The 13,725-nt window shown below is 41.4% G+C and overlaps 1 long non-coding RNA gene across 1 annotated transcript; it reads right to left on the bottom strand.

Annotated features, from left to right (window-relative positions):
- Nucleotides 1-2,986: 2,986 nt before the first annotated feature.
- On the bottom strand, nt 2,987-13,195 carry LOC109769843 (uncharacterized). The gene is made up of 2 exons (XR_012190095.1): nt 12,881-13,195; nt 2,987-3,569 (listed from the first exon to the last, which is right to left on the bottom strand). It is a non-coding gene; the product is annotated as an uncharacterized lncRNA (long non-coding RNA).
- Nucleotides 13,196-13,725: the final 530 nt, after the last annotated feature.

Consider the following 13,725-nt stretch of genomic DNA (forward strand, 5'->3'; position numbering starts at 1 on the left):
GGCTAGGGGGGTAGACCATGCAGGCGATGTTTCTTTTTCGCTTCGAAATTGCAGAAGGATTATAAATGTTGGATAAATTAAAAACCATTGTGAATGCATTATTGATTTTCTCATGGGAGATCATGAAATAAAGGTGGCATCATTTGTGGATATTGTAAACACGGAGTTGCTCCAATACGCGCCCTTCCTTTAGGCTAACATGGCATCCTCTGAGAAGACACATGCTGGTTTGTTGACCTTCCTTGAATCGACACAATTTTTGGGGTAACAACTCATGGTCATGTTAGTCCTCCATGCCAAGTTTGAAGTATTCATAGTAAAGTTTGCAACTAATCTCACGTGGGGCCAATTTTCAGGCATTTTCCATATAAATAAATCCCAATACGTGGAGAAGTTGTCGAAGCTGAAAACCATATTTGCATGTTTGCTTGATATTCTCATGGGAGGGCATGAAAAAAAGTTGCAATCATTTGTATGTGGTGTTAACATGGAGGTGCTCCCGGACTCGCCCTTCCGGGCTAGCCTGGCACCCTCCGAAAATGCTCGATGGTTTTTTCACATATCTTTAGTCAACCGAACTTTTTTGCGGCGACAATTCATGGCCATTGTACGCCTCCATGCCTAGTTTGAACCATTTTCAACAATGATTGCAAGTGTTGTCACGTGCGGCCACATTCGGGCATTTTCGTCCGAAAATGAAAAACTTCGCAAAATTAAAAACCATTTTGCATGCTTGCTTGCATTGGTCATGGCATGTATAGTTTTGAAACTTATTTGGAAAATGGACAAGGCCAATTTTGGAATTATATATCGTTCAAACTTGTTTCGAACCAAAAACCTAGTTCACCCTTATGAAATGTATTTTTTAGCACAACATAATGTTCTTTTTTTATCTTGATGATATATGTTAAAAGATCCCATAACTCGCGCACGCCACCTCTCCCGAAATCCCGTGATTGCACCGCCTTCCTCCTAACCACCCGTGGCATCGGGGCCTCCTACCACTGCCACGACCGCTCCAATGTAAGATCGGAGACGCCGGGCGTACGCGCTTTTCGAAATCTCCGGACGCCGCCACCGCCGCCGCCATCGCCAGCTTAGGGGTCGGAAGTGACTGCTCTTTTCGCCCCCTCCTCCTCACGTCCCTCTCTCGAGCGAAAATGGTTAACGAGATCAGCGCGGTATGTATTTGCACTATACAATCTGTCAGATCTGAATTCAACTGCTAGCACTAATCTTTAAGACTGTACGTACTAGTAATGAGATTGATCTCGATTCGCAGTGTGGTATTTGTTTGGACACTAAGGGTTTATGCTCCGGTGAGCATCGTATGAGGGAGTTTTGTACCGTCACCCTGCGCGCGGGATTTGCAAACAAGACAGTAAGATCCAGGATGACATGACCCGTAGCAAATATCATGAGAAATTTAGTACTCCGTCCGATCCAAAATTAATGTGTTAGATTCATGTAGATACGCATGTATCTAGTCATGTTTTCTGCATGGATACATCCGTATGTACAAAAATTTGTCCAGAAAATTTTGGACGGAGGCACTAATATTGAACGAATTGTACTCGGACCCTTTGTACTCAGCCAGTTGTTTGTAATGTTTACTGCAAAAAGAGTTATATCTCATGTTGATTTCTTAGATGATAAAATGGTTTTGTGTACGTGCATGTAAATTTAAATCTTCTATGGGGTTATACGATAATACTGCTAAGAAGTAGTGAACTATACTATGCTAGTCATCTATGATTGGACAAATTCTTTAGATTAACAGGCAGTTCATATATATTAACAATCGTACATATGCTACTCAGGTAATCCCCTGCTACGACAGATACAGTTTCACGCAGAAATTTGGAGTGCCCTTGGGAAAATATGGGAACTTTGAAGCAAGTTTCAGTACCAATGAGGGGTTTGAATTCCCATGTGAGATTACCAATGACAATGAGTTAACATACATTTCAAGGGAGTCTTGGAAGGAATTTGTTAGAGTTTACACGCCACATGTGGGTCAGGAGATTACGTTCAGTACTGACAATTCAGAAGTACCAAGTAGCGTTGTGACAACTGGGAATTTGCCTATCATACATCCGAGTAAGATACTCTTTTGCTCCTGCAAGTTTTATTACTCTAAAATTATCATATACCATATATAATAAATTAAATTGTATGTGCTATAATATTGTAGCATACTACCAATTGTCCAATGAGAAAAGAAATATTATTGACAATGTCGCTGTAACTGAGGGGACAAGCTTAAACTTGAGAATGATGGAGTATGTCATACACCAAGTGATGGACCTTGACAAGTTAGTGCAGCGTCATGATGCTGGAAACTATGATCAAGGAAGAGCATATGCATTCCTTCATACGTTGACATGGTCAGATAGCAACAAGAACTTCTCGGTAACCATCTTTCCGTTCTTCATTTACTTTGTGTCATTTCAGTATGTTTTTAGCTTTGTTCCAAATTAATTGTTCTTCCTTTACTACATAACAATAAGTTGCCACGTGTTGATGTAATAAATATTGTTTTCAAACAGAAACTGCCTAATCGTGTTGTCCCCGAAGAAATGGAGGAATATGGTGCCATAACCATTGATTGTCATCCACACAGTACTGTGTCAAGTACATACACCATTTCTGATATTGACGGTCGTGTTTGCGTCAACAAATGGAACAAGTTCATGAAGAAGGAAAAAATCTTGTTGTTAGGATAGAAGGTATTGATGTTGCTGTACCTGGGAGATCATGGGATTTATCTGTTTGTTTCCCATTTTCCTGATGTGCCTCTAGAGTAGTTTTGGCAAAACGTAGTGTGAGAAAATAAATTAAGGGATTTTTAAGTCATTGCTGTAATGGCGTACTTTATTTTTATATCATGGTACTCTTGTGTTCGTGCACAACATAGTGGGCAAGAATTTAAATGGTCGTTTACGTTTTTCCATTCGATTGCTTTCATTGCAACTCGATTTATTCATTATTTTTTAGCAATTTTAACATGCTCCGTCTTGCCCATTATTTTCTAATAATAGTCAAGAAGGTAAGAAATAATCAAAACAACTATTTCATGCAATCATCGTGTAAGATTTATTTCTTACTCTTACCTGTCATGTTAAAAGAGGGGTGGGGGCCGGGGGGTGTAAGAGGTATCATGTTAGAACACCTCTTCTTATTAAGCTATTATTACATGTGACCATGATAATCGCCTTGATACGATCACAAATATACTATTTCTTCACAATCAGCAACACACACAACACCATTACACTAGCCGTCAACAGCTTCAGCATGAAAACAATTTGTCTCCCTAGTCCTAACATCGTATAAGCTTGGTGCTTCGTAATGGTTGCCACATTGCTCTGACTGTAATTTGTCCTGCCTCCAATGTTGCCACTCTTGGCACATGCATTCTTTTCACACTGTTTTTTTGCGCGTTGTAGCTGTTCCCTTCTATCCTGTGCCGCAACCATTGCATCAAGGGCATAAGCACCAACAAGGACACTTGTACCAACAAGATGATCCACGTACTCTAGTTCCCAGTGCCAGAAATCACATGGATCCTATGAATCAAGTGAACTCAAATCAAACCAGCACTAACGAAACAGTAGAAAAAGTTACTCATGCAGTAAATGTCAACCCAAAGTGTAAAGGGATTGTACATCGTGGTGCTTGCACTTGTAGAACACCCAACCATCGTGCTCTTCGGTACTCGAGAGATAGAATCTAACCGTTTCGCCACAGTCAGGGCAAGGGATCAGGGGCACATCAACTGATCGGCCCTCAGCGCGCACCTAATCGAGCTCGACGACGACATGGTTGATTTGGTGTCAGGCAACTGCGGCAATGACAGACGGTGGTCGTAATCCTTTGGGTAAGAGAAGAACTAGGGACTCCTCCGCTGGACTAACAAACCCTAACACCAGGACCAGAGCATCGTGCTCCCTCTAAATAGGCTAACTAACAAATCTTCCAACCGACTAAACCACCCTAAAATCATGGACGGACCATCCATGCGCATTACATGTAAATATATCGTCAGATATCACGGGAGATATGTACCCTTCCATCGTACCGCATATCCCTCCCATCTTTTCTTTCCGCATATCGCTCCTGCCTTAACCGCCCAGAAAGTTTTGGTGTCCAGAGGTAGCCGTCGCCTGGATAATCGCCATCGCTCTGCGGAAGCCCACGCCGACGGCCGAGTAAAAAGAAAAAGGTATCATCCTCCACGTCTCCTCCCATCTCTTGAAACGTTCATAGTTTTTTCTGTCGATTGGACCAAAAAGGAGGTTGTGATGAGATTAGAGATGCCATATTTGTGTGCGAGATCTTTGGTATTTGTTCCTGAGGGATTAGTTTTTCATCGAAGGTACTATTTTGGTGCAAGATTGTGTGTGCTTGTCTTTACTTGGAGTAAAGGCCGTTATGAGATTAGATGTGATTGCAAGTTCACAGTAGTTCATAATACGATCTGGTTACGGAAATATTATGTTGGTGGAGCTAATTTTCTAGCCCTTTCTGCTATACTGGATTACTATGAATGATTTGCATGAGGTTGGAGTGAAGAATTTTATGCAAGAGCTTTGCGATTGGTTGTTAGGGGATCCTGATCATACGGTCTAGTTATGGATTTTTTTTGTCGTTGGATTTTCTTTACAAGACCTTTAGGCTATGTTCCATTAGTAGGAATGATTTGGATGATGTTTGATTTAGCCACTTAGATGTGGCGTACAAAGACTTTTTCTCAATACTACAGTAAAGGAGGTGCTGTTGAAGGAGTTGCTGGATTATTTAGGACTGATTGGGATGAGGTTGTTCATACCAAATTAGGAATACGAATTTTAGGAGATTAGAGCGTTTGCTGGAAATTCATGTTTCAGTTTGTCTCACACATACCATGCTATTCTATATTACGAGGTATTTAAATAGTCCTATGTTTTAGTGAGAATCGGTATATTTTGACAATCTGGATCTCATTAATCGCATTCTACTATCTGGTGTTGTAGGCACCATGGATTCACATGTGCATGGCAATAAGCGTGCGGAGTACGACAGGTTGTTGCGTGAAGCCCGCCGGGAGATTGACGCAAAGGTCCAACACGAACGTGATGAGATGGACAGGGCACTCAAACAAGAACGTGCGTATGTCGATAGGATGCTTAAGGATGAGCGTGTTGATATATCTCAGAAGATTAAGCAGATGCGTGAAGAGATGGAAAAAAAGTTAAATCAGGACCACGAGGCCATGGAAAAGAAATTCCAGCTGGCGTACAAGGAGATGCACCTTAAATTGCAAAAGGACCGGAAGGTTGTCGACGGCCTTATACAGACAGAGCGTGTCAACATGGACGTGAATGTGTTGCAGGCACGTGCTAATATGGACATTAGGCTGCAACAGGAGTGCAAGGACATGGACTACAAGGCTATGGTGGAGCAGGTCATGATGGAAGGAAAGATGCTGGAAGACCGTGCGATGTTTCAATCCCACGTTCAATGCCACAGCACTAAACCGCAAGAGCATGTCTTCAGTACTCCCCGTGTGAGTACCTTGCAACGATGCTATTCAGTCACGATCACGACCGATATTGTGTATTAATAGTTTTTTTTGTGTGAGTAACTTTGTGTAAGCTATTCATATGCAGTCCAAGAAGCATTACGCGGCACAATCTCCAAACTCTAAAGGCCTAGTGATGTCGGTGTCACCCGTTGAATGCCACAGTTCTCCACTCGAAGAACATGTCTTCAAGTCTCCACCTGTAAGTACCTCGCACCCATGGTAAACATTCACATCCAACATTTTGTATGACCATATTTAATTCGTGTGTAACTCTATGTCGGCGATGCATACGTAGGCTAAGCATCCAGTGACGGAACAATCCCGAATCCTCGCACATGAAGTTTACATCCCATATAATAATAAGGTAACTTTGTCGCGATGTTGCTACGCACATCAAAAATTATTTATGGAACTTTGGTGATTGCAATGTATTAAATTTGACGTGAGATACTCGTATGTAGGTGCTTGTAATGGAATTTTACATTCATAGGGACTGTGAGCTTTCACATGTCCCGACAGGATACTTTGACGAAAGACCCATTGAGATGAGATTGTCTGAACCCGGCGTATTGGACTATGATTTTCTCATGAAAGAAGTGGTTGGATATGGTTACAAAAAGGATTCAGATTTGTACCACTTCTTACCTGAGCATGCGTGCAACCTACCGGAAGGAATGTTCCTGATTTCAGGACCAGGTGATTTTGCAAAGATGATTTCCCGCCTGAACGGCAGCAAGACACGTCATTTGTATTTGGTGTATAATCGTCCACCAAAAGATGATTATGAGTGGTGGTCGGACATGGATTCAGAGGTTCCTATTCTTCATGTTACATCAGTTTTACGGCTTCATCATCCTTAAGTTTGTCCTAATACGTTAGTATGATTTTACAGGAACTGCGCATCCAAGACTTGCAGCATGAGGAGGCTCTGGCTAGAGAGCTTGAGGCAAAGGAACAACTAAACTCCTTAGGTTACATTGATGTACTGTGTAAAAATATTGGAGAAGGTGGGTCGTCGCAAATCCTGACGCAAACTCCAATGACCAATACGAAGAAGTCACTGGATTTTGGCACCGGAGACGAGCTTCCGTAGGAGGGCTAATGTTATTTTAAATGTTTTAAGCTGGAGACAAAAAAATTTGGTTTTTTTACGAATGTTTGCTGTGATGGAACAATTCATTCACGATGGAGGTCTTGTAACAACATTTTTGCTAGAATGTGATTTCCATCAAGCACTTCATGTTTGTAAGAACAGGACTCTTGCTGAGATGGTTCACACTATGCTTGATGAATACAAAACGCCTCGTCGTTTCTGGATTGATTCAATTGATACTGCATGCCACATCATCAACAGAGTATATCTTCACAAATTCTTCAAGAAGACTGCCTATGAACTCCTCACTGACAAGAAACCCAATGTGAGTTATTTCAAAGTTTTCGGTGCTAAATGCTGGATTAGAGATCCTCATCACAACTCTAAATTTGCACCGAAAGCCCATGAAGGTTTTATGCTTGGTTACGGAAAGGACTCGCACACCTACAGAGTCTTCAACAACGTTATTCACAAGGTTGTTGAAACTATAGATGTGCGATTCGATGAAACTAATGGCTCGCAAAGAGAGCACCTACCTTCTGTGATAGATGAACCGGCACCTGAGGAATCTATCAAGTTCAAGGCTACTGAGGATGTCATTCCGACCGAGGAATCTGCTGAAGAATTCATTCCAGAACGTGAAGATCGTCGAGCTAATGCACCTGAAGAAAATACTAAAGAAAATGGTGCTGAAGAAAATGCTGATCAAATTCCTCGACGACAATCCGCTCATCCTCGCGTTGCCAACGAAGTGCAGATTGAGAAAATCATCAGCGACATCAACATTCCAGGTCCTCTCACACGCTCAAGAGCTTCACATTTGTCTAACTTTTGTGGGCACTTTGCTTTTGTCTCTATCACAAAGCCCACTAAGGTAGATGAAGCATTTATGGAGCCTGAGTGGATTCAAGCTATGCAAGAAGAATTACATCAGTTCGAGCTCAACAACGTCTGGGAACTGGTCAAACGTCCAGATCCTCGCAAGCACAATATCATTGGCACAAAGTGGATCTACCGCAACAAGCAAGATGAAAATGGCCTTGCGGTGAGGAATAAGGCACGGCTTGTAGCTCAAGGCTACACACAGGTTGAAGGAATTGATTTCGATGAAACTTTTGCACCTGTTGCTAAACTTGAGGCTATTCGCATATTACTTGCTTATGCTAACCATCATGATATCACTTTATATCAAATGGATGTGAAAAGTGCATTCCTCAATGGTAAGCTTGAGGAAGAAGTATATGTTGCTCAACCCCCAGGTTTTGAAGATCCAAAGCATCCTGACAAAGTCTTCAGACTCAATAAGGCCCTCTATGGCCTCAAGCAGGCCCCTCGGGCATGGTATGGTACTTTGAAAGAATTCCTCATGAAGAAACGCTTCATACCCGGTTCACTTGATCCTACTCTTTTCACTAAATCTTATGATGGTGAATTGTTTGTGTGCCAAATATATGTTGATGATACTATCTTTGGCTGTAATGACCAACGTTATGCTGACGAATTTGGTTACATGATGAGAGAGGAATATGAAATGTCTATGATGGGAGAATTGAAATTCTTCTTAGGTCTTCAAATTCGTCAACAACGCAATGGCATATTCATATCTCAGTTGAAATACCTCAATGATGTACTGAGGAAATTCGGCATGCAAGATTGCAAAGGCGTCAAAATTCCTATGCCCACAAATGGCCATCTGTGCACTGAAGAAAATGGTATTGACTTCGATCAAAAGGTATACCGCCCCATGATTGGTTCTTTATTGTACTTATGTCCATCTAGGCCAGATATTATGCTTAGTGTTTGCATGTGTGCCCGATTTCAAGCTACACCGAAGGAATCACACCCTAAGGCTGTGAAGCACATTCTTCGATATCTAGCTCACACACCAACACTTGGATTATGGTACCCCAAGGGCTTGGCTTTTGATCTCATTGGATATTCAGACTCTGACTATGCTGGTGATCGTGTGGACCGCAAGTCAACATCTGGCACATGCCATTTCCTCGGACGATCTTTGGTCCGTTGGTCCTCGAAGAAACAGAACTGCGTATCACTGTCTACTGCTGAAGCTGAGTACATTGCTGTTGGTTCTTGCTGTGCTCAATTGCTGTGGATGAAGCAAACTCTCAAGGACTACGACGTCAACATGAAGAATGTGCCTCTCTTCTGTGACAATGAGAGTGCCATCAAGATTGCTCACAACCCAGATCAGCACTTGAAGACAAAGCACATTCAGATTCGTCATCATTTTCTTCGTGATCATGTATTGAAGGGCGACATTTCTATTGAGCATGTGAAGACTGAAGAACAGCTAGCCGATATTTTCACAAAGCCCTTGGATGAGAAGAGATTTAGCAAGTTGCGGTGTGAGCTAAATATCTTAGAATCTTCGAATGTTCTTTGAAAAGGACACTCATCCTAACACTTATGCAAAATTGATGACTTAGATGTGCAACACATGAAGAAACGTTTTTCTTCAATCAATGAAGAATAACACTCTAAGTGGAAAGAGTACTTCATGAGTATGATTTTTTTTCCAACCAATATTTAATAATATCTTCCCACAACTTTGTCTTTAAGAATGTCGACACATAAGAAATGTGGTCCAACTGCAGGTAAAGCACTAGAGAAGAGCGGTAGACATAAGAAAAGTGGTCCAACTGCAGGTAAAGCACTAGAGAAGAGAGGTAGACACATCGAAACTAAATATTTATTCTTGCATGTGGTACAGTCACATGCTTTGTTTGTTTTATCCATTGAGTTTAAAGGATGGGTTGCAACTCTATCAATATTGAGTCGGATTTTGTGAAAATAATCCAGTCGATGGAGTTACAAGGTTGCAGTCTTGCATAAGATTTACAAAAGGGACAATTGAGAGTAGTGTCTGAATATCGTTTCTCCAATATTCATTGACATGTTTCCATTGACAAATATGAAACGGTAATAGCACCAAGCAAGGTATAAAGCTAAGCAATATTTCTTCCAAGAAAACTATTACCTCCGTCCTGATTTATTGGTCCCCTTTGAAAGAGCCCGTGCGTTGCAACGGAAAAAAATACCACATGTGAAACAACATCATATTGAGATTGTACACATTTTTCTACTCAATTTTCATATTTAATTAAAGTTATGGTTTAAAAGATATGAATATTTTCTAAAGCATTTGAATCTCTACGTAAACAACATTTTAAAATGGTCAACGAGTAAAATTAACATCATATCAATATTTTGCACATTTTTTAATCAATTTCCATATATAACATGTTAAAATTCAAATTATGGTCTAACAGATATGAATATTTTTAAAAACATTTAAATATGTTCCTAAACGAAATTTAAAAATGTTTGGCTTGTAAAAATAACGTCATATTCATATTCTACACATTTTTCTAATCAATTTTCATATATAACATGTTAAAATTAGAGTTACGGTTTAAAATATATGAATATTCAACATTGAAATATGTTCCTAAACCGAATTTTGAAATGGTTGATGTGTAAAAATAACGTCATATTAATATTCTACACATTTTTCTAATCAATTTTTATATATAACATGTTAAAATTAAAGTTACGGTTTAAAAGATATGGTTATTTAAATAAAATATTAATATATCAATGGGGTTTATGTAAAACTACAAAAAAACGATTCGCAGTGACTTAGTTTGAATCGTGGGTTAATTGGCATGAAAGATAGGGGGTTTTGTGTAAAATGTGGAAAAACGATTTGTTCTCAATTAATCAGGACCGTGGGTTGAATTCTCTGAAACAAGGGGACTTTTCTGCAAAATGCCACGACGGACGACGAAAAGCGTTAACTGCTTTATTATTTAGGAAAAATATGTATAGTTTATATTTTATTAGATAAATTCATGGTCAAAATATGACCCTAAATACGAGGGGGCTAATAAAATCAGAACGTTAGTAGCTAGTGAGCAACAAAGGTAATTCAGATATAGAAATTTCAGTTACATAAAAACCGATGTGCCAATTAACTTAGTATGCAAATATGAGAAAAGTGCTTTTTGTCACAACTATTTATGAAATGCAACTTTTGTCCCTGAATTTTACCAACTTACATCCCTCAACTTCTAAGCGCATGCAAATTTCGTCCCTCAATCAATTAGAATTTTTTGGTAGAAAAAAATATAGAATTTACGCATTCAAAAGAAATGAAATTTTACCAACTGTGAATGTTGTATTTTTATGCACATCTGCATTAAAAAAATACTTCTACATGCCATGTAAAAAAGAAAAAAATTCATCCTCTCACATTCCATTATTTCTCACGATATTATTCTCTCAAAAAAACTCTAGATAATGATATTCTCCCATATGTAACACATGGTTAGGTTTCATATTCCCATTGAGAATTGGACACATTGTGAGTAAAGGTTTATTGATATGTAGAACTACTGAAAATGTGTCGTGTGGAATTTTCATGAAAATTGCAAACAATTATTACCCATACATATGGGAGTCAATCTTTGTGATAGCTAATTCTGTAAATGATTTCTTGTGTGACCAAATAGTAAGTATGACAAGATAATTTTTTCCATAGATTGCATAAATACATAGATTTTTACATGAAAATTACAGATGTGCATAAATGTATACCGTGTATATGTTGTTGAGTATCGTGATTGTTTAGGAAAGATATGATAGACTAGGATTTGTTCTAGCTTGACTTGTACTCCAAGATAATCAAGTACTCCTATATAAGACAAATTTTCTGTGGCAAGCCTTAACTACTTCTGTGGCAAGCTATTTAATTCACATCTGCATCTAATATAATAAGATGATCCAACGGTGTGATTGTGAAAATATGCATTTACGCGTCCTCAGCGAAAAAAACAAGCATTTCAGCTCACTGCAGGATTAATATATATTGAGACATTTGTTATTTTTGTCCAAGACACATGCAGTCATATTTTTCAATCACTCAGTTGGATCATGTTATATTATAGGTGTGTTGGTTCAGAATTTTTTTCCGGATTTTTGAGAACTTTTACACCATCGCTTGATCCGGGTTCTTCTCTCTTCCGCCAGTCGCATTGATCGGCGTCTTTTTTTTTGGTTTTCCGATCTAAAATCGGTTTGTGTCGTCCGCCGCCACCGTTGACCCACACGCGCCTCTAATCCGACATTGGCGCGACCGGCCGGCCTCTCCTTCGACCCGGCGGCCCGTCATGGCCAACCGTCGTCCGCGCGCCGGCCGGCCCGTCGCCCTGTGGCGGCCGTCACCGCCCTCCTCCGATAGGGCCCCCTGGATCACCACCCCGCCTCCACCACGTATGTACGGCCGCCTCCACATGACGTTGCGTTTGCCACTCGGGCACTAGCGCGTCTGCACGTCGTCACACGCCAGTCGTCGTCGCCAGTTTCAGCTCGGACTCTGCCACCACACCGCCTCCACCGAGCGATGTCCTCGACCTCGCGCGCGATCGGATTGGTCACCCGCCTGGGCACCAGCGCGTCTGCACGTCGTCACACGCCAGTCGTCGTCGCCAGTTTCAGCTCGGACTTTGCCACCACACCTCCTCCACCGAGCGACGGGCGATCGGATTGATCACCCGCCCGCGCCGCGATCCGCCCCGCCCACGCCGTGCGACTGATTGGGCCCATCGGTTACGTGCGCCCTTAGCAGGTCCCGTGAAGATTGTCCCGAGTTCAGCACGCTCCTCCACCGATCGAGCAACAGGCTGCCGCTGCGTTGTCTCGTCCGGCCGTAGCGCTGCCGCCTAGTGGTTCTCTTCACGGCTGCACCGACTCACGAGTCGCCGCTGCGTCGCCCTTTCGAGCAGTAGCGTCACGGCCCGCTGTCCCCGCCACCATGTGCATAAATGTATAACATGTAGTTCCTTAGTCAGAAGAAAATCTGTCCCACAAATGGATGTATCTAGTATCAAGTTAGTGCTAGATACATCCATTTGAACCGTTTGAGGGACAAGCTTTTTCGGACGAAGGGAGTACATGTTATAGTTGATTTTTCAGTCTTTGTGACATGTGGAGCATATGTTTTCCAAAACCAATATTTTTGTGAACCAATTTTTTGTGGGGAATCTTTGAACTAATTTGAGAACTTTTAAAAAGTTTTCTCTTTGCCAATGAGAACTTAAAAAAAGCTAGAGGATGAAAGTTGGTAGGAAAGATAGATGACAAGTTGTACTTCAGCCGTAGTTGGGATGGACAATCAGTGCTTGGGGGAAGAAGGTGCTGACCTTGTACGGTGGAGCTCGAGCACACAAAGCGCGCCCGACTGCTGAGCCCGCCGGGAGCTGGAGCACATGAAGCACAATTGTTGAAGGAGGGGGCGGGGGAGAGAGAGACTTGGTGTTGGAGAAACGGAGAGGATTGTGCTTTGTGAATTTTGAGCTCACCAGGCTGCAAAGCTCTACTATATATGAGCAGCCGGAGACAGAACGGGATGAACGTTCCCTCGAAACATCTTTCGTCTTTCCCGACGGAAAAGGAGAAGAGTCAACCCAAATTTTAAAAGACCGCGTTGTTGATTTTTCCTCGAGCAGCAGTACGTACCAAGTCCTAGCTGTTTCTGTGAACCTGTCAACAGATAGTATATCACAGTCATCATTGATATTTGATAAGCGAGCGCTAATCATTCCTGTCCTCAAACGAGAAACCACTCCAACTCTGACAGGTGACCGCCCACGCTGTTGTTTTCCCTTGCCAACCCACCATTATTTCACATGGACCCACCCAAAGCTTATCTCTCTTCCCTCTCTCGCTCTCCGTTTGCCATTTCATTAAGAAACTGGTAGGACTAGGGAAATTATTTTTCGACAAAGGTGTTTTTTTTTCAACACAGTACAATCGAAGGTGCTCACATACACGAGAATACAGTTACCCTATGAACGCACACACGCACATCATACCAACATGTCCTCCCACTGAATGAACATCGCCGGCAGCCTGAAATAAATTCAGGAATAATGCAAGCAGCAATGTCAAATCTAGGATTTGAACTCTGGTGTGCTGGGGTTACCACTGTCCTCCTAACCATCCAAACACAAGTTGGTTTGCGGTAAAGATAAATTTATTAGATCAA

The sequence above is a fragment of the Aegilops tauschii genome, chromosome 7, assembly GCF_002575655.3.
Source record: "Aegilops tauschii subsp. strangulata cultivar AL8/78 chromosome 7, Aet v6.0, whole genome shotgun sequence".
Lineage (NCBI taxonomy): Eukaryota > Viridiplantae > Streptophyta > Magnoliopsida > Poales > Poaceae > Aegilops > Aegilops tauschii.